This window comes from Helicoverpa armigera, chromosome 1, assembly GCF_030705265.1.
Source record: "Helicoverpa armigera isolate CAAS_96S chromosome 1, ASM3070526v1, whole genome shotgun sequence".
Lineage (NCBI taxonomy): Eukaryota > Metazoa > Arthropoda > Insecta > Lepidoptera > Noctuidae > Helicoverpa > Helicoverpa armigera.
Genome location: NC_087120.1, coordinates 3,807,555 through 3,825,845, shown reverse-complemented (window position 1 = coordinate 3,825,845; position 18,291 = coordinate 3,807,555). Strand labels below are relative to the sequence as shown.

Here is an 18,291-nt window from a genome sequence, read left to right as displayed (position 1 = left end):
TTATAGAAAATTAGAGAGATGTCGCTATCCACATTAATTTTGGAAGACAACATCAGATGCCACCACTGTTGAGGGTGGGTGCTTCTAAAGTAGAACTCCTCGTAACTCTTGGGACCCTGGTACCTTTCGAGCAATGCGTATCCATGCCAACCGGCAGAAGTTTACTTCAACAGCAAAACGGCCTAACTTACGGTACACAGTGACTGCGAAATATCTAACGTTAAGCCATGACTGATACTTACATAGTTACAGTTACAGAAGTGGTTATAAAAATACAAAATTCTCAAATCAAATTGTAGACTTTCATATAATTTTCAGAATGTTTTTTTTTTCCTTTTCGGTTCCAGGTTTTTTCGGCCATGTTTTCTCAGCAATCGATGATTAACTTACAGAAGGCCCGGCCAATCCACCCAAATCTGTCACCAAAATCTGTTGAGGAGATTTGGCACGTTGAGGTAGTTTGATGTGTTGTCTTCTGTAAATATAATTTTAAAAATCTGTACATTTTATTTTAAAAAATATACTAAATCCACATTAACAATTGAAACTGATAAAGCGCGTCGAAAAATTGATCCTCATTTTAAAAATCTGAATTGCTACTTGCCTGGCGTAGAATTTAACCCACCACGGCGTTATACAGAGTTGTTTATTGCAAATTTTCAATCTTCTGTATACGTCATGCTGTTTTCTCCCGCTTTCTACTGGGGCAGCATAAGTTGAAAAGAGTTTCCAGTTGCCAATACTACGTCAAACTGTTTTGTCAGTGATTATAAAAAAAGCAGTTTCTTTACACAATAAGTTGTCGTAGAGATGAGAATTAACACAGCATTTTGTTTCGGTCCTGTAAAAGAAATATTCAAAACCATTCACACTAAAAACTTATATCGTTTTCATAACCTTGACAAAATATTAATAGGTATGTTTTGCGTTTTTGACTGAATATTAATGACACTAGATGTCAGCCTATACTTGTAATGTAGATACTATCAGCGGGCAGGGTGCCAAAATATCACTAGAAAATCATAAATCGTCAGGAGCTATACCCAAAACATATGAATGTACCTTTGAGGGGGGAGGCTACTTGCTTCAGGTTCAGTTAGCCTTATGAAAATTCCCGAAATACTGATTGATATTTTAACACTGTTTGGAACTCACTATGAAATGGAATCTAAGGTGACTACGTGATCGTCATGAAAATTGCCAACTTTACGTAGTTCTGTTGAGCTCGTGGCTAAATCAAAGCCGCGTGGTGTGTTTGGACTTGTTGGAAAAGTCTTTTTGATTTTAAAGTGAATTTATAAAATCTGATCTTCTTGTCTATATTTTTAAACTATTAATTTAATTTAAGATACCTTTTGTAACAGTTACCAGATAAAAGTCAATGTTAAAACAATCCATGTAAATATCTGGTTTCGACATACATGACCGGCAATGCACAAAGTTCAAGAAAATCAGTCTTCTAACTACTAGGGTACCATATATCACAGGATATACACCGCTGTTCATTTAAACCAAGTAGAAACTCGCAATGGTATACCCAAACTTATCACACTTGTCATATGTTATGACCAAAAATGAAATAGCGCATGTCTAGCAGTACCATCTTCTAATGTGCTGCCTTACTAAACTTTATTATTTTGTACACTACGGGCCAAAATTGTTGACGCATAGCATTTTGCAGTCCACGCATTAAAAATATTTTTTTTGCAATACTCTGAAATTCGAATTTGGAATGAGAACTTACGCACACCCCTCTAACCCTTTAGAGGCTATGATATATTCCAGTCACTAACAACCTATTAAAACGACCTATTAAGCCCGTTAAACCAAGTTTTTCTAAAGTGCGCGTTTTTTGCAAGGCAGTGTATAGAAGAGTGTGGCGGAAGGGGTGGGTGAAAGCCAGGATATTAGTGTTGTTGGCTGTATAGGTCTTTCTCTGTCTAGACTCATCGTCAATCAATGGGAAGTGAAGGAAAACAATAGTTTGCTCAGTGTATCGTTAACATAACGAATAAGTTTGCATACGATCCTATCCATACTGTGCTGTGAGATGAATGCTCCCCTTGAAATCTATGGAACCCTAGTGGTGCAAGGCTGTTCAATGACGTTTATTTCGTCACAGCTCTTGGACTAGTTTGGCTCGTTTGCGTACATATAAATAATCATGGAGGTTTATATTTACATAGGTTAGATTTGTATCTTTTAGTAATGATTAATTTCTTTATCCTTTCTAACTAAAGAAAAATATATACTTTTTAAATATTTATCTATTTCTGTAGACGACTTCTCTGTGGGCGACTCGGTTTCTGGCTGAGTTCTAGACAAGAATTACTACTATTCTTGAGCTGGCAGTTCGCAGCCAAGTCTGTTCATGGCTTCCATTTAAGAAAATGCAATGTATTTTTAATCTTCTGCGATCGCCATGCTGATAATACCCGCTTTCTACCGGGACAGGATAAGTTTAAAAGTTTCATGCGAATACTACGTCACATATCTGTGTTGCCAGGAAATATAAACTTTCTTTATTATAAAAAAATGTTGCTGAGATGGGAAAAAAAGCAGCGTTTTGTTTTGGCCCTGTGAATTCTCCTTGGAAATCAGTAACCAGAAACCATTCACACCATCAATCAACTTTTCATATTTTGTAAAAATATTGATACATTTTGAAAGTAATTTTTTTGCTCAATATGTCACCAGCCTGTACTTGTAATGTGTAGGTGCTATCAAAGGGCAGGATGCCAAAATATGACTAGAAAGTCATAAATCGTAAGGAGCCATACCCAAAATACGTTGATATATCTTTGAGTGGGGAGAGGCTATACCCAAAACATGTTGCTTCAGCTTCAGTTAGCCATTCCATATAACAATTGCAAAATACTGATAATTTAACTCACTTTTTAACTGACTTCAAAACAAGTTTAATTAGATTGAAGTGTATGTAATTAACTAGGTATGTAATGAAATCTAAGGTGACTTATTTCCACCATAAAACCAGCTTCGAAGGATCGTAGCGTCGTGAAAATTGCCATGAAGTTCGGTTTTGAGGTCATGGCTAAGTCAAAGCCGCGCGGTGTGTTCAGACTTGTTTGAAACGTCTGCCACTGATTGTAATTGCATTTTAAAAATTGTGTTTTCTAGTATTTTTAAAACTACATAATAATTGTAACTACATTTTAACTACATATCAATTAATTTAATAGAAAGATGATATTATTAATAATAAAAAACCAAAGTGAAAAAGTAAACATAATCCATAGATAACTTCCGGCGTACATGGCCGGCAATGAACAAAGTTCAAGAAATTCAGTCTTCTAACTACTAGGGTAGCATATATCGTAGGATATACGCTGCTGTATATTAAAACAAAGTAGAAACTCTCGATGTACACTCAAACTTATCACACATGTTGATATGTTATGACCGAAAATGAAATGGTACATTTCTAGCAGTACCATCTTCTATTCTGCTGCCACACGAAACTTTATTATTTTGTACACAGCTGGCCAAAATTTATGACACATCGCATTTTTCAGTCATCAAATTCAAAATGATATTCTTGTTATTCTCTTTAATTCGGAAAGCAGTCTTACGAACGCCATTCCAGCTCTCTAGACGCTATACATTCATGTTACTAAAAACCTATTAAAACAAATATTAATTCCTTTAAACCAAGTTTGGTGTGCCCGTTTTTTTGCAAAAGAGTGTATAGAAGAGTATGTCAGAAGGAGTGGGTGAAAGCCAGGACATTAGTGTTGTTGGCTGTATAGGTCTTTCTCTATCTAGACTGATCGTAAATCAATGGGAAGTGAAGGAAAACAATAGTTTGCTCAGTGTATCGTTAACATGACGAATAAGTTTGCATACGATCCTATCCATACTGTGCTGTGAGATGAATGCTCCCCTTGAAATCTATGGAACCCTAGTAGTGCAAGGCTGTTCAATGACGTTTATTTCGTCACAGCTCTTGGACTAGTTTGGCTCGGAACGTTTGCGTACATATGAATAATTATAGAGGTTCATATTTACATAGGTTAGATTTGTATCTTTTAGTAATGATTAATTTCTTTATCCTTCTTAACTAAAGAAAAATATATATACTTTTTAAATAATTATCTATTTCTGTATACGACTTCTCGACTCGGTTTTTGGCTGAGTTCTAGTTCTAGAGTTCTCTTCTTGAGCTGGCAGTTCGCAGCCAAGTCTGTTCATGGCTTCCATTTAAGTAAATGTACGATACAAAAGTAATTAATGCGTGAAACAGGTACAAAATTGCGTAATAAACAACATGTTCGGGCGCGATTGTGACTGGTAGCTCGAGCTTTAGAACTCATATTTCATTTATGTGACAACTAATTTTCTCACGCGGTTGTAGCCCTTAAGGGCAAAACGTTCTAAAACAGCTTCTTTCATACTGAATTAAATAGCCATGTGAGTTTGAAGAAGATACAAACACGTTCTCAAATCTTTAGTTTTGAGCCATGAGATGTGTAAACAAAATGATTTAAAAAAAATGAAACAAAATTTTCTGAATCATATGTGTTGCCACTCAGATGATTCACAAAACTGTCAGGTGTGGGGTTCGAACCCACGCTCCCTCTCGGGAACCAGAGCTTAAATCTGGCGCCTTAGACCACTCGGCCAACCTGACTTAAATTACCCAGTGAAACAACCCTTGGTATTCATATTTCTGCTTGATTGCATTAATAAAAGAACCATCTATCTGAAATGAAACGTACTCGCAGTTGTTTATTAGAGTCACTCAAACACCACCCAATAAGTGGACTCAACAACACATCAAATTCATGGAAAAATGGGAAGATGTCACTGTTGAGGCTGCTTCTAAAGGCTCCTTGGAACTCCTCGCTACTCTTGGGATCCTGGTAGTCATCGTGCAATGCGTATCCATGGCAACCGGCAAATGTTTATTACAGAAGATTGCCTTTGCTACGCTCGGATATGCAGTCACTGCGCTATATCTAACACTAGCCGTATTCCCGCGGTTTCACCTGCGTCCTGTGGGGTACTGCCCGCACCGGGATAAAATACAGTCTATGTTACTTGCAGATAACATAACTTTCTAATCTTTAAAATCGGTTCAGTAGTTTTTGAGTTTATCCAAACAAACCAAGTTTTCCTCTTTATAATATTAGTATTGATTGAGAGCTATGACTACTACGATTGGGAGAATGGGCAAGAACTATTTTTAATCTTCTGCGATCGCCATGCTGATTCTACCCGCTTTCTACCGGGACAGCATAAGTTTAAAAGTTTCATGCAAATACTACGTCACATCTGTGTTGACAGGAACTATAAACTTTCTTTATTATAAAAAAATGTTGCCGAGATGGGAAAAAACGCAGAAATCAATAACCAAAAACCCTTCACACCATCAATCAACTTCATATTTCATATTTTCCCTTCATATTTTGTAAAAATATTTAAACATTTTGCAAGAATTTTTTTTTGCTGAATATTACACCAGCCTATATTTGTAATGTGTAGGTACAGTCAACTTCAGGTCAGTGGTAACAGTTTTATAGGAAAATCGTACTCATTACTATTGAGTTCAGGTGCATGACAGTTACCACTGATGTGCAGTCTACCGTACTGTCAGAGGGCAGGTTGCCAAAATATTACTAGAAAGTCATAAATCGTCAGGAGCCATACCCAAAATATATTGATGTCTCTTTGAGGGAGGGAGAGGCTACACCCAAAACATGTTGCTTCAGCTAGCCATTCCATATAACAATTTACAAAATACTGATAATTTAACCGACTTCAAATAAGTTTAATTGGATTGAATTGTATGTAATTAGCTAGGTATGTAATGGAATCTAAGGTGACTTATTTCCACCATAAAACCACCAAGGATTGTCATGAAAATTGCCATCTTCATGAAGTTCGGTTTTGAGGTCGTGGCTAAGTCAAAGCCGCGCGGTGTGTTTAGACTTGTTTGAAACAATGATTGTAACGAGCATTTTAAAAATGTATTTTCTAGTATTTTTAAAACTACATATTAATTTATTTTAAGAAAGATGATTTTAATAATAATAAAAAACTAAACATAAGTTCGGCGTACATACATACATGGCCGGCAATGAACAAAGTTCAAGAAATTCAGTCTTCTAACTACTGGGGTAGCATATATCATAGGATATACACTGCTGTATATTGAAACACAGTAGAAACTCTCGATGTACACTCAAACTTATCACACATGTTGATATGTTATGACCAAAAATGAAATGGTACATTTCTAGCAGTACCATCTTCTGGTCTGCTGCCACACGAAACTTTATTATTTTGTACACTGCTGGCCAAAATTATTGACACATCGCATTTTTCAGTCATTAAATTCAAAATTATTTTCTTGTTATTCTCTTAAATTCGGAATGCACTCTTACGTACGCCACTCTAGCTCTCTAGATGCTATACATTCATGTTCATCATCATCAGCCTATCGCAGTCCACTGCTGGACATAGGCCTCTCCAAGTGCACGCCACTGAGATCGATTTTCGGCTACTCATGTTATAGATAGTTCAACTCAGATTTGCGCGCGGCCCTATGTGTGCTTCGGCTTGTAAATATACAACTTTCATTCGTGTGACAGTGACGTCGTCCGAGCATGACGTGTTCTTATCACTTTTTGTTATGGGTACAGTCGTTTACGAAAATACTAGTTATTCGCGGAGAAATTATTAAGGAGTCAGATAAAGCGTTTCAAAAAATAAAACAACATTCAAAGCTTTTTATTATTAAATATAGTTTTTCATTATTTTCTCATACGTCTTTTCAAATTGACATTGATAGTATCTAAGAATTAAATACTCCTTAAGTACATAGTTTCTAGCTCGGGGTACGCGGACAATAAATAAAAGTGTGGACTAAGAATGTAAAAAGAGGTACAATCTAGTATAATAATGTAAACAAAATGTGTGGGGAATTTTTAAAAATTATATTGCTTCGCATAATGTCGACCAACATAACAAAATAATGAAACTCATAAATGAACGTTTAAGTCAAATTGATGAAGGGATGTGGCGTAATACTTGTCGACATGTAAAAAAGAAAAAAGAAGAATACTATAGACATTTTGACATGGAAACAGAATTTATAATTCACCTTGGAGAGTAGCAAATCCGAAAATTTATCATTTGATTTTTCAAACAGCGATTCATAATCATTAAAAATAAATAAACATTAAATTACGTAGTAACCGTTTTTCTTTAAACCCCCGTATACAACCCCTAAATAAATGTATTGTCCCCGACTGTACCTCTTGTCACGCACACAAAGTCACTGTATATGTACAAGGGTTACCCACACATAAGGCCGCGCGCACGACTGAGTTGAACTTACTATACTAAAAACATATTAAAACAAATATTAATTCCTTTAAATCAAGTTTGGTGCGCACATTTTTTTTGCAAAAGAGTGTATAGAAGAGTGTGTCAGAAGGGGTGGGTGAAAGCCAGGACATTAGTGTTGTTGGTTGTGTATGTTTTTCTCTGTCTAGACTGAACATCAATCACTAAGAAGTGAAGGAAAACAATAGTTTGGTCAGTGCATCGTTAAAATAACTAATAAGTTTGCATACGCACCTATCTATAGTGTGTTATGAGATGAACGCACCCCTTGAAATCTATGAAACCCTAGTAGTGCAAGGCTGTTCAATGCCGTTTATTTCATCTCAGCTCCTGGACTAGTTTGTAACCTTTCTTTTTAGGTCACGATTAACTGTCTTACTTTTATATTTCGAATTAAAGTGAAATTACACATTAAAAAATATAGAATAATTATAATAATAACTTATTTATTTTACTCTTGCTCAAGGATGCAGTGCTTAAAAATATACAAGTTTCCTGCCAGCTCTTCTCCATGATACCAACTTTTTGGAACTGTGCAAGAATAACGCTCTGTTTAATGAATTAATGAAAATCCATTTATGAATAATAATCTTCATCGTTAGCATAAATATAGATCCTTTGTAGAAAACTGGTAATTTTTGCTCTGAGTCCCAACTCCCAAAGTAGTCCTGAATTAGTTTCAAAGGTACTCTTTACTTGTTATATTGTCCTAGTAAATTGGGGGCGTTGTGTTGCTATGGTAACTGTTGTTATAGCTGAGAGTAGTACATACACATCATGACCATAGTATAAGTGTAGCTATCGCTCTCAACAATCCCGTGAAAGAGATGTTCTGACAAGGACAGAGCACCCAGTGCAGTATTCCTGCTTTAGATATAAATGTATAGCTATGTTTTAGCGCCAATTCGTACAAGGCAAACATAAATAACAAGAGTTTGATCTTTATCTAAACTGCAATACAAGTCTGTAAGTACTAATGTAATGAAGAGTTAAAGTTTATAGTTAAAAAGTTTTGTTTGTTTTTGAAAAACTATTTTACTGCTGGAAAATTAGTCTTCCCGAGTGACATATGCTATATTAATCCCGGTACTGGCGTAGTTCCCAGTAGCAGAGGTAGCCGAGGAAAAGATGGATTGATTTCCTGAAAGAGGACATAAAGCAGAAGGGAGTGGATGTAGGTATGACGTCTGACAGAGAGGTATGGAAGAAAAACACATGTTTTACCGACCCCAAATGTCTTGGGAACAAGGCAGGAAGATGATGATGATGACGGGCGTAGTTCCCACTGGACGCGGGTAAAAAACCACGTGAAAACCCTCAAGTCAAAGGAAAGTTATCCAAAGGAAAAATAACTCTTGCTTTTATTTATTTATTTGCTCAATTCTAACGGATCTCAGGCTTTCAATTATTTTGTCAGCAAGATGGACACTATGAAGTTAAGGGGGGGGGGGGACATCTGAGATACCCGAAAAGCTTCTGACATTCAAACACTACAGTTTTAAAAGCTATTAGAACATTGCAATTCTTACTACAAAAAATACTGTCGCAGTTTTGATGAATGATCTGTAGTATATTGTATAACTTACTAAGAGGTCAAAATTAAATTGGAGGTGAAAGAAAACATATATTATCATATAAATTTTTAAGTACAAGATTATTTTACAACGCCACCTATCCACTACAGTCGAAGTTGTTATTTCAGTCACACAATAATACGAATATTATAGTTAGTACGATCCACAAGTTATTATAGCTCTTTGTTGTACATGTGCTCCTAGTAGTATGAGAAAATCAAAAGAAATAGGCTGCACCCAAAGATGTTATTGAAATTAATTATTTTTCCAGAATATATGTATGCTCAACAAAGATACATGAAACGAATAGTTAGTTAGTTTCTTCTTCTCTTCTTAGTCGTACACTCTTGTCAGAGTGGTCGTGGTCATGTAGGGTCGCCCACTGGTGCATCAGGTGCGATCGCTGCCTTGGCGATTCTTCTCCATCGCTCCCTGTTGGTTGCCTGGCGAGCGCATTCTATCACAGGGATCTTGGTGACAGATTTGATGGTATCTGTCCATCGTGTCGGTGAACGACCACGCGGTCTTTAATTTAATTTAATTTAATTTCACGTTAGTTAGTTTGCCTTTAATTAAATAATTAATTTCTACAATGTTCGACTGAAATGAAAAAGGGAAAGTGAAATAAGTAGAAGCTTGATTGTAGAAACTTATTTTTTTAGCATGTCTGCTAGATTTTTTTTTCTGTGAATCCATTTCAAAATATTAATCCTATATAAAAATGAATAAAATAATTTATATTTTACTTTAAAAGCATTTAACTGAATATTTCAAATGTTCAACAGATGTCGTTGTTACTGACAGGCAGTTTTCTGACTCGCGCCACGGAAGCAACAATGTTTGCAACAAAAAGTACCAGGAAAACATAAAGGTCGCAGATATTTACTAACGTAAGACTATGAGGAAAACTTGCGATTGCAGATGCTTTGTCTCTCTATCACAGGCTGTTGATAGCTGATGCATCTCACGTTATTGAAGCGGCACAGCAGCCGGACCAATTGTTTTCTATTGGTTACTCTCCCACATATGCATTATACAATCTATCTATCACCTTCTTGCAATCAGTTGTTGAGGGATGGGGGTAAAACTGACGAAAGTTATCCTGAATTTCAGCACATTCAGTACATGGTACATTAGCGCAGTTGGTTAGAGCATCGTGCTAATAACGCGGAGGTCGGGGGTTCGAGTCCCTCATGTACCAAATATCTTTTGCATAATTACATTTTTTTTTCTCTAACGAGACCTTCTTGGAGCCCTGTGTAAGCACCCAGTCGCATAGAAAAGACTAACTAAATGTTTTGTTTCGCAATGCACTTTTTTACATAAGCTGAAAAAAGCTGCAAAGCTTTAAGTTACCATTAAAAAAAAAAAAAAAAAACATCACCAGTATTTCATTCAGACCTTATGGAACAGAGATCCTTGGTTTGATAATATAGTTAAGCTGCCTTTACACACACAATTTTCACAAATATCAAGTATACCGTTTCCTAACTGTAATTGTAGACAGAAGAGCCACATAATATTGATGGTCAAGTCAAGAAATGCAAAAGGCAGAAGTTTTATTTGAAGATGTTTTGCTTGTATTGTGAATATCATATTATAATATTGTAGTTCATTTATTGATAACTCAACACATTTTTTACATTTTTAATATTAAATTAAAAATAAAAATAATATTTAAAAATATAAAAAAAGATGGCCACCGATATCGGGCACAGAGTCCAAGGTACCGGTGGTTAGGGTCCTAGAGACAGAAACCTCACAATACGCGCTTTATCAAAGAGTACTGCCTTCTGAATCAGTCCCTTGATCCAGCTGCCTAACGAGAGCCTCATTTTTTCAGATTGCAGATAAGATTATATATTATACATAATTTAAGTTCATAGTAAATTGTGACTGAGATGTTTCAGTTAACAGCTGCATCAGAAAGGCTTACTCTTTCTTAAAACTTCACTGCAGCAACTTTGCGTTGCTATGGAAACTCGTGGCTAACCACGTGCTTGTAAATACCTATTGATCCCCTCCAACGTTTCAGTATTTTGAATACTAGGCTCTCATACAATATCAGGAGCCTTTCAGAATGTTATGGTCTAACGAATTGATTACTACTGACATCTATAACTTTGAAATAAAAGTTACTGAGTACTACTGTTATTGTATGATAATAAATTACTCTTCTTAAGTTTAGCATAGGATTAATCCTGGATCATAATTAGATTTATTCAATCTTTAGCTTAAGTTGTAAACCTTGAATTTTAGTCAACTCTGGTGCTAGCATTTTTTTGTTTTGTTTTTTTTTACCTATAAAGCAATTTATAAACATTTTAGCTTTCGGAATAACCTGCATAGGGGCTTATATCATTTGTAAAAAAAAAATGAAATACTAAATTGCTTAATTAACCGTTTTAGTTGATAAACTCTTCATGCGATGTGCGGTGGAGGGGAGTATTTGCTTCCCTCTCTATCACAGGCTACTGATAGCTGATGCATCTCACGTTATTGAAACGGCACAGCAGCCGGACCAATTGTTTTCTCTCCCACATATACATTATGCAATCTATCTATCACCTTCTTGCAATCAGTTGTCGAGGGATGGGGGTAAAACTGACGAAAGCTATCCTGAATTTCAGCACATTCAGTACATGGTACATTAGCGCAGTTGGTTAGAGCATCGTGCTAATAACGCGGAGGTCGGGGGTTCGAGTCCCTCATGTACCAAATATCTTTTGCATATTTTTTTTTTCTGTAACTAGACCTTCTTCGAGTCCCGTGTAAGCAACTAGTCGCATAGGAAAGTACTAGCTAAAGTGTTTTGTTTCCCAATGCACTATTTTACATAAGTTGAAAAAAGTTGCAAAGCTTTAAGTTACCATTTTGCTGTCTTTACACACACAATTTTCACTAATATCAAGTATACCGTTTCCTAACTGTAATTGTAGACAGAAGAGCCACATAATATGGATGATCAAGTCAAGAAATGCAAAAGGCAGAAGTTTTATTATTAACTAGCTTTCGCCCGCGATTTCGCCCGCGTCCCGTAGCCGGATGGTGACAAAAACTATCCTAAAACCTTCTCCCGGGTCAAAGTTAAAAAAGGAGGTAACTCTCTAATTTTCAGCCAAATCGGTCAAGCCGTTTTTATGTTATGTCTTGACAACGGAAAGCGGATTTCATTTTTATATAATATATTTATATAAAAATATTTACAATTGTGTTATTGTACGTAATACGAGGTGTACTTGTATTACCTTGCCGAATGGCGGTCGATATAGGTATAGACTAGTACCTATTAACAGCATTTGCCAACTTTCTACCTACCCAACTGTCGTTTTGTTTACTTGAGATTAAACTTTATGTAACTGTTTAACTTGGAATTAAACTTTACTTGTATGAAGCTAATATCAAAATTGTAATCTCTGTAGTAGGAAAATCGACCGATAGATAGAATATTGGGAGTGTAGGAAACAAAAACACTTATGCATGACGTTTTTTGTAACTCCCCAATAATTTTGTATCGTTTCTGAATTTCCAAAATCAGTTGGAAAGAAACCGCCTTCTTAAAGTGACTTAATCTTATCATATTGTTATAAGGACAGGGAAGGAAAACGTAACAATTTGTTTGATATTGCTCGTTGAAACTTAACTAAATATTAATTGAACCCAATCTTAATCCGGGACTAATTCTATGTTAAACTAAAGAAAGAGTAATTTATTATCTTGCAGCATGCTTTGTAACTTTATTGCTAAGTAATAGATGTCAGTAGTAGTCGATTAATTTGAACATAACATTCCTAAAGGCTCTTGATATTGTATGAGAGCCTGGTATTCAAAATACTGAAACATTGGAAGGGATCAATAGTTCTTCACAAGCACGTGGTTAGCCACAACCGTTTCCATAGCAACGCAAAGTTGTTACAGTGAAGTATGAAACAAGTGAGTACCTTTCCTAATGCAGATGTGAGCTGAATAATCTCAATTATATTTACTTAACTAAAAACTAAATAATTTAATCTGCAATTCGATAAAAATTTGAATCATACTACGCGTAGCTATCATGTTGGCTACGCCGTAGCAAATGCTCGACTATCTTACTTAATAAAATTAACAAAATATAAATTAAAGAAAAATACGCTATGATAAATAGATGGTACTTAATAATTATCTTGACATTGAAATAATTAGTGTCTGCACGGACAGCTTAAGCTAAGTTTTGAATGGATTGCTGGTGAAATGTTGGACTGCTTTTTTCAACTCGGAAACTGAAGGTTTTGTAACTTTTTCAAGTAATGAAAAAAGTGTGAATCAAAACATTATCTAGTATTTTTAAATGTGACTAGGTGTTTACACAGGCGTTTGAAGTCTTTTCTATGCGATTGCAAGAAGGTGATAGATAGATTGCATAATGTATATGTGGGAGAGTAACCAATAGAAAACAATTGGTCCGGCTGCTGTGCCGCTTCAATAACGTGAGATGCATCAGCTATCAACAGCCTGTGATAGAGAGGGAAGCAAATACTCCCCTCCACCACACATCGCATGAAGAGTTTATCAACTAAAACGGTTAAGTAAGCAATTTAGTATTTCATTTTTTTTACAAATGAAAGCCCTTATGCAGGTGATTCCGAAAGCTAAAATGTTTGTAAATTGCTTAATAGATTAAAAAAAAAACAATACAAAAAATTGCTAGCACCAGAGTTGACTAAAATTCAAGGTGTACAACTTAAGCTAAATATTGAATAAATCTAATTATGATCCAGGATTAATCCTATGCTAAACATAAGAAGAGTAATTTAGTATCATACAAAACAGAAGTACTCAGTAACTTTGATTTCAAAGTAATAGATGTCAGTAGTAGTAGTCTATTCGTTAGACCATAACATTCTGAAAGGCTCTTGATATTGTATGAGAGCCTAGTATTCAAAATACTGAAACGTTGGAGGGGATCAATAGGTATTTACAAGCACGTGGTTAGCCACAACTGTTTCCATAGCAACGCAAAGTGAAGCTGCTGCAGTGAAGTGTTAAGCAAGCGTTAGCCTTTCTGATGCAAATGTTAACTGAAAAATCTCAGTCACAGTTTACTATGAACTTAAAATATAATATGCAATCGGAAAAAAATTGGAATGATAATTTATTGCTACGTTCGCACCAGTACAGTAGCTAGTGTTGGCTACGCCGTAGCAATAATGTAAGCTACGCCGTAGCAAACGCTTAGCTATTTCGAAATGTAATAATGTAATAGTTTGAGCTATTAAATATAATAAACTGAATATCAATGGAAAAAAAACAAACTTTAATAATAAAACCGTCATGTCACCATCCGGGTATAATAATAAAACTATAATAATAAAACGGTCATTTCACCATCCGGGTGAGTCTATCAGACATATTATATCTGGTTGTTCTCGTTTGGCTAACGGTGAATATTTGCACAGACATAACCAAGTGGCCAAGATCAACCACCAGACCTTGAGGTACCGTACTACAAGTATGCGCCCGACCTAGTTCTCGAAAAGGACCATATCACGTTGTACTGGGATCGATCTATCATCACTGATAGGACTATTGCAGCCAATAAACCTGATATAGTGGTGGGTATATAGTGGTGATAGATCGATTAGCGCGCCGCGCGATGATGGCGAGAACCTCGTGAAAGTTGAGAAAGAGAAACAAATATAGTATCTCGACTTAGCGCACGAGGTTGTCGCCATGTGGAATGTCGATATGGCTGTTATTGTGGAGACTGTCGTTACGGCCAATGGTCTAATAGCCAAGAGCCTCAACCAGCACCTCATGAGGCTCTCGTTAGGCAGCTGGATCAAGGGACTGATTCAGAAGGCAGTACACCTTGATAAAGCGCGTATTGTGAGGTTTCTGTCTCTGGGACCCTAACCACCGGTACCATGGACTCTGTGCCCGATATCGGTGGCCATCTTTTTTTATATTTTTAAATATTATTTTTATTTTTGAATTTAATATTTAAAATGTAAAAAATGTGTTGAGTTATCAATAAATGAACTACAATATTATAATATGATATTCACAATACGAGCAAAACATCTTCAAATAAAACTTCTGCCTTTTGCATTTCTTCACTTGACCATCAATATTAGGTATGTGGCTCTTCTGTCTACAATTACAGTTAGGAAACGGAATACTTGATATTAGTGAAAATTGTGTGTGTAAAGGTAGCTTAACTATATTATCAAACCAAGGATCTCTGTTCCATAAGGTCTGAATGAATACTGTGATGTTTTCTGTTGTTAAATGGAAACTTTAAGCTTTGCAACTTTTTTCAGCTTATGTAAAAAATTGCATTGGGAAACAAAACAATTTAGTTAGTATTATCTATGTGACTGGGTGCTTACACAGGCGATTGAAGTATATCTCATTAGATTAAAAATATAATTATGCAAAAGATTTTGGTACATGAGGGACTCGAACCCCCGACCTCCGCGTTATTAGCACGATGCTCTAACCAACTGCGCTAATGTACCATGTACTGAATGTGCTAAAATTCAGGATAACTTTCGTCAGTTTTACCCCCATCCCTCGACAACTGATTGCAAGAAGGTGATAGATAGATTGCATAATGTATATGTGGGAGAGTAACCAATAGAAAACAATTGGTCCGGCTGCTGTGCCGCTTCAATAACGTGAGATGCATCAGCTATCAACAGCCTGTGATAGAGAGGGAAGCAAATACTCCCCTCCACCGCACTAAGATAAGAAAATACAGACTAACCCCGAATGCGAAATGTTAATGAATCGCTTTAGGTATAGATAAATAACAAAAAAAGATTAAGGTTTACAACTTAAGCTAAATGTTAAATAAATGTAATTATAATCCAAGATTAATCCTATGCTAAACTGAAGAAGAGTAATTTATTATCATACAATAACAGTAGCACTCAGTAACTTTTATTTCAAAGTAACAGATGTCAGTAGCAGTCGCTTCGTTAGACCATAACATTCTGAAAGGCTCTTGATATATATGAGAGCCTAGTATTCAAAATACTGTAACGTTGGAGGGGATCAATAGGTATTTACAAGCACGTGGTTAGCCACAACCGTTTCCATAGCAACGCAGAGTTGCTGCAGTGAAGTTTTAAACAAGCGAAGCCTTTCTGATGCAACTGTTATCTGAAAAATCTCAGTCACAGTTTACTATGAACATAAAATACAATAATATAGTGTATACAGGGATAATTGTCGGTTTTGTGTCACCATTTCATTAAAGTTGTCTCAAAAGGGCTTCAGCGTGTTGGCTTCGGCCTCACGTTCGTCTCCCAAAAATCCGGGACTCTATAGTTCCGAGGTCTGGTAGAGACATACAAAATAATACTTAAAATACAAATATACAATCTTATCTGCAATCGGAAATAAAATTGGATGATGAATTATTGCTACGCTCGCACCAGTAGCTATAATGTTAGCTACGCCGTAGCAATAATGTAAGCTACGCCGTAGCAAACGCTTAGCTATTTCGAAGTGTAATCTTTTAAGCTATCAAAATTATGTTGCCATCTACTTTTTAGATGTTTTTAACTGCCTCGTTGGTCTAGCTGTCGCAAGTGCGGCTGCTGAGCGCGAGGTCTCGGGTTCGATTCCCGAGTCGGGCCGAAATCGCTCTGTGGGTTTTAGAAGACTTTCACAAAGCAGCCCGGAGCCTGGAAGCTGGTGATTGATACACCCGTGCATTGGAGAGCACGTAAATGTCGGTCCTGCGCCTGATCTCTTACCGGTCGTGTCGGATTGCCGTCCCATCGGGTTATGAGAGTGAAGGAATAGTGAGTGCACCTGTGTCTGCGCAAATGCTCGTGCACTATAATATGTCCTGCGTAGTTGGCTAATCTCCTTACATGAGAACAGCCGCCGTAGCTGATAATCGGCTAGGAGGACATCATCATCAGATGTTAAGAGCTCTGCCTCACTGAGACGCCATGGCGACGTTGCCAGCGGCTCTGGTCTGGCTACTTATGGCATCCGTAGGTCACCAAGTCAAGTGGCCATGGCGTCTCGACAGTCAGTTCGTTTAAATCAAATAAGTACTTTATTTCAAGCGAGCGTCCAAAATGCTTATTTTTATATTTAATATTAAAAAATGTAGAAAATATGTTGAGAAATTTACTTAAATCGGTCATATGTTATCAAGAATGCCATCAACCATTTTCAAATAAAACTTCTGCCTTTTGCATTTCTTGACTGGACAATCTACTGATTGCAAGAAGGTGATAGATAGATTGCATAATGTATATGTGGGAGAGTAACCAATAGAAAACAATTGGTCCGGCTGCTGTGCCGCTTCAATAATGTGAGATGCATCAGCTATCAGCAGCCTGTGATAGAGAGGGAAGCAAATACTCCCCTCCACCCACAAAGATAAGAAAATACAGGTTAACCCCGAATGCAAAATGTTAATGAATCGCTTTAGGTATAGATTAAAAACAAAAAAAATGAAGGTTTACAACTTAAGCTAAATGTTAAATAAATCTAATTATAATCCAAAATTAATCCTATGCTAAACTGAAGAAGAGTAATTTATTATCATACAATAACAGTAGCACTTATTTACTTTTGTTACAAAGTAACAGATGTCAGTAGTAGTCGATTCGTTAGACCATAACATTCTGAAAGGCTCTTGATATTGTATGAGAGCCTAGTATTCAAAATACTGAAACGTTGGAGGGGATCAGTAGGTATTTACAAGCACGTGGTTAGCCACAACTGTTTCCATAGCAACGCAAAGTTGCTGCAGTGAAGTTTTAAGCAAGCGTTAAGGTTATGGCACAGTCCCTTAGCCTTTCTGATGCAGCTGTTAACTGAAAAATCTCTGCCACAGTTTACAATGATCTTAAAATACAATATACAATATTATCTGCAATCGGAAAAAAAATTGGAATAATGAATTATTGCTACGCTCGCACCAGCAGCTACAATGCTAGCCACGCCGTAGCAATAAGGTACGCTACGCGTTAGCAAACGCTTAGCTATTTCGAAGTGTAGTCTTTTAAACTATCAAAATTATGTTGCCATCTATTTTTTATGTTTAAATGATTATTTTTATATTAAATATAATTTGTTTTGAAAATATGTTGTGATATAAATAAATTGATTTCAATCAAATATATTGTTATCAGGACTGCCATCAACCATCTACAAGCGGACAGTTAGTACGTATCAACTGTTTTGAACAATGTTAGAATACATTTCAATTCAATTGAAAACGAACCATCACATGTATGTGCATTGATTCACAATGTATCGTTGTTGATTTATGCTTTCCTAGTAATGTGAGAACGTTTCAAGATACTACAATGCTGTTTACATGCAAATACAAGACGTTACA

At 36.1% G+C, this 18,291-nt stretch overlaps 1 long non-coding RNA gene and 4 other non-coding genes across 5 annotated transcripts in view; 3 read left to right on the top strand and 2 right to left on the bottom strand.

Annotated features, from left to right (window-relative positions):
* The window catches only part of LOC126054100 (uncharacterized), a 219,134-nt gene that overhangs the window by 76,643 nt on the left and 124,200 nt on the right, over window positions 1–18,291 (top strand). The gene's annotated exons all lie outside the window — the stretch shown is intronic.
* Trnal-uaa (transfer RNA leucine (anticodon UAA)) lies at window positions 4,565–4,648 on the bottom strand. The gene has a single exon. It is a non-coding gene; the product is annotated as a tRNA-Leu (tRNA).
* Window positions 10,070–10,143, top strand: Trnai-aau (transfer RNA isoleucine (anticodon AAU)). The gene has a single exon. It is a non-coding gene; the product is annotated as a tRNA-Ile (tRNA).
* Trnai-aau (transfer RNA isoleucine (anticodon AAU)) lies at window positions 11,587–11,660 on the top strand. Its single transcript has one exon. It is a non-coding gene; the product is annotated as a tRNA-Ile (tRNA).
* Trnai-aau (transfer RNA isoleucine (anticodon AAU)) lies at window positions 15,366–15,439 on the bottom strand. Its single transcript has one exon. It is a non-coding gene; the product is annotated as a tRNA-Ile (tRNA).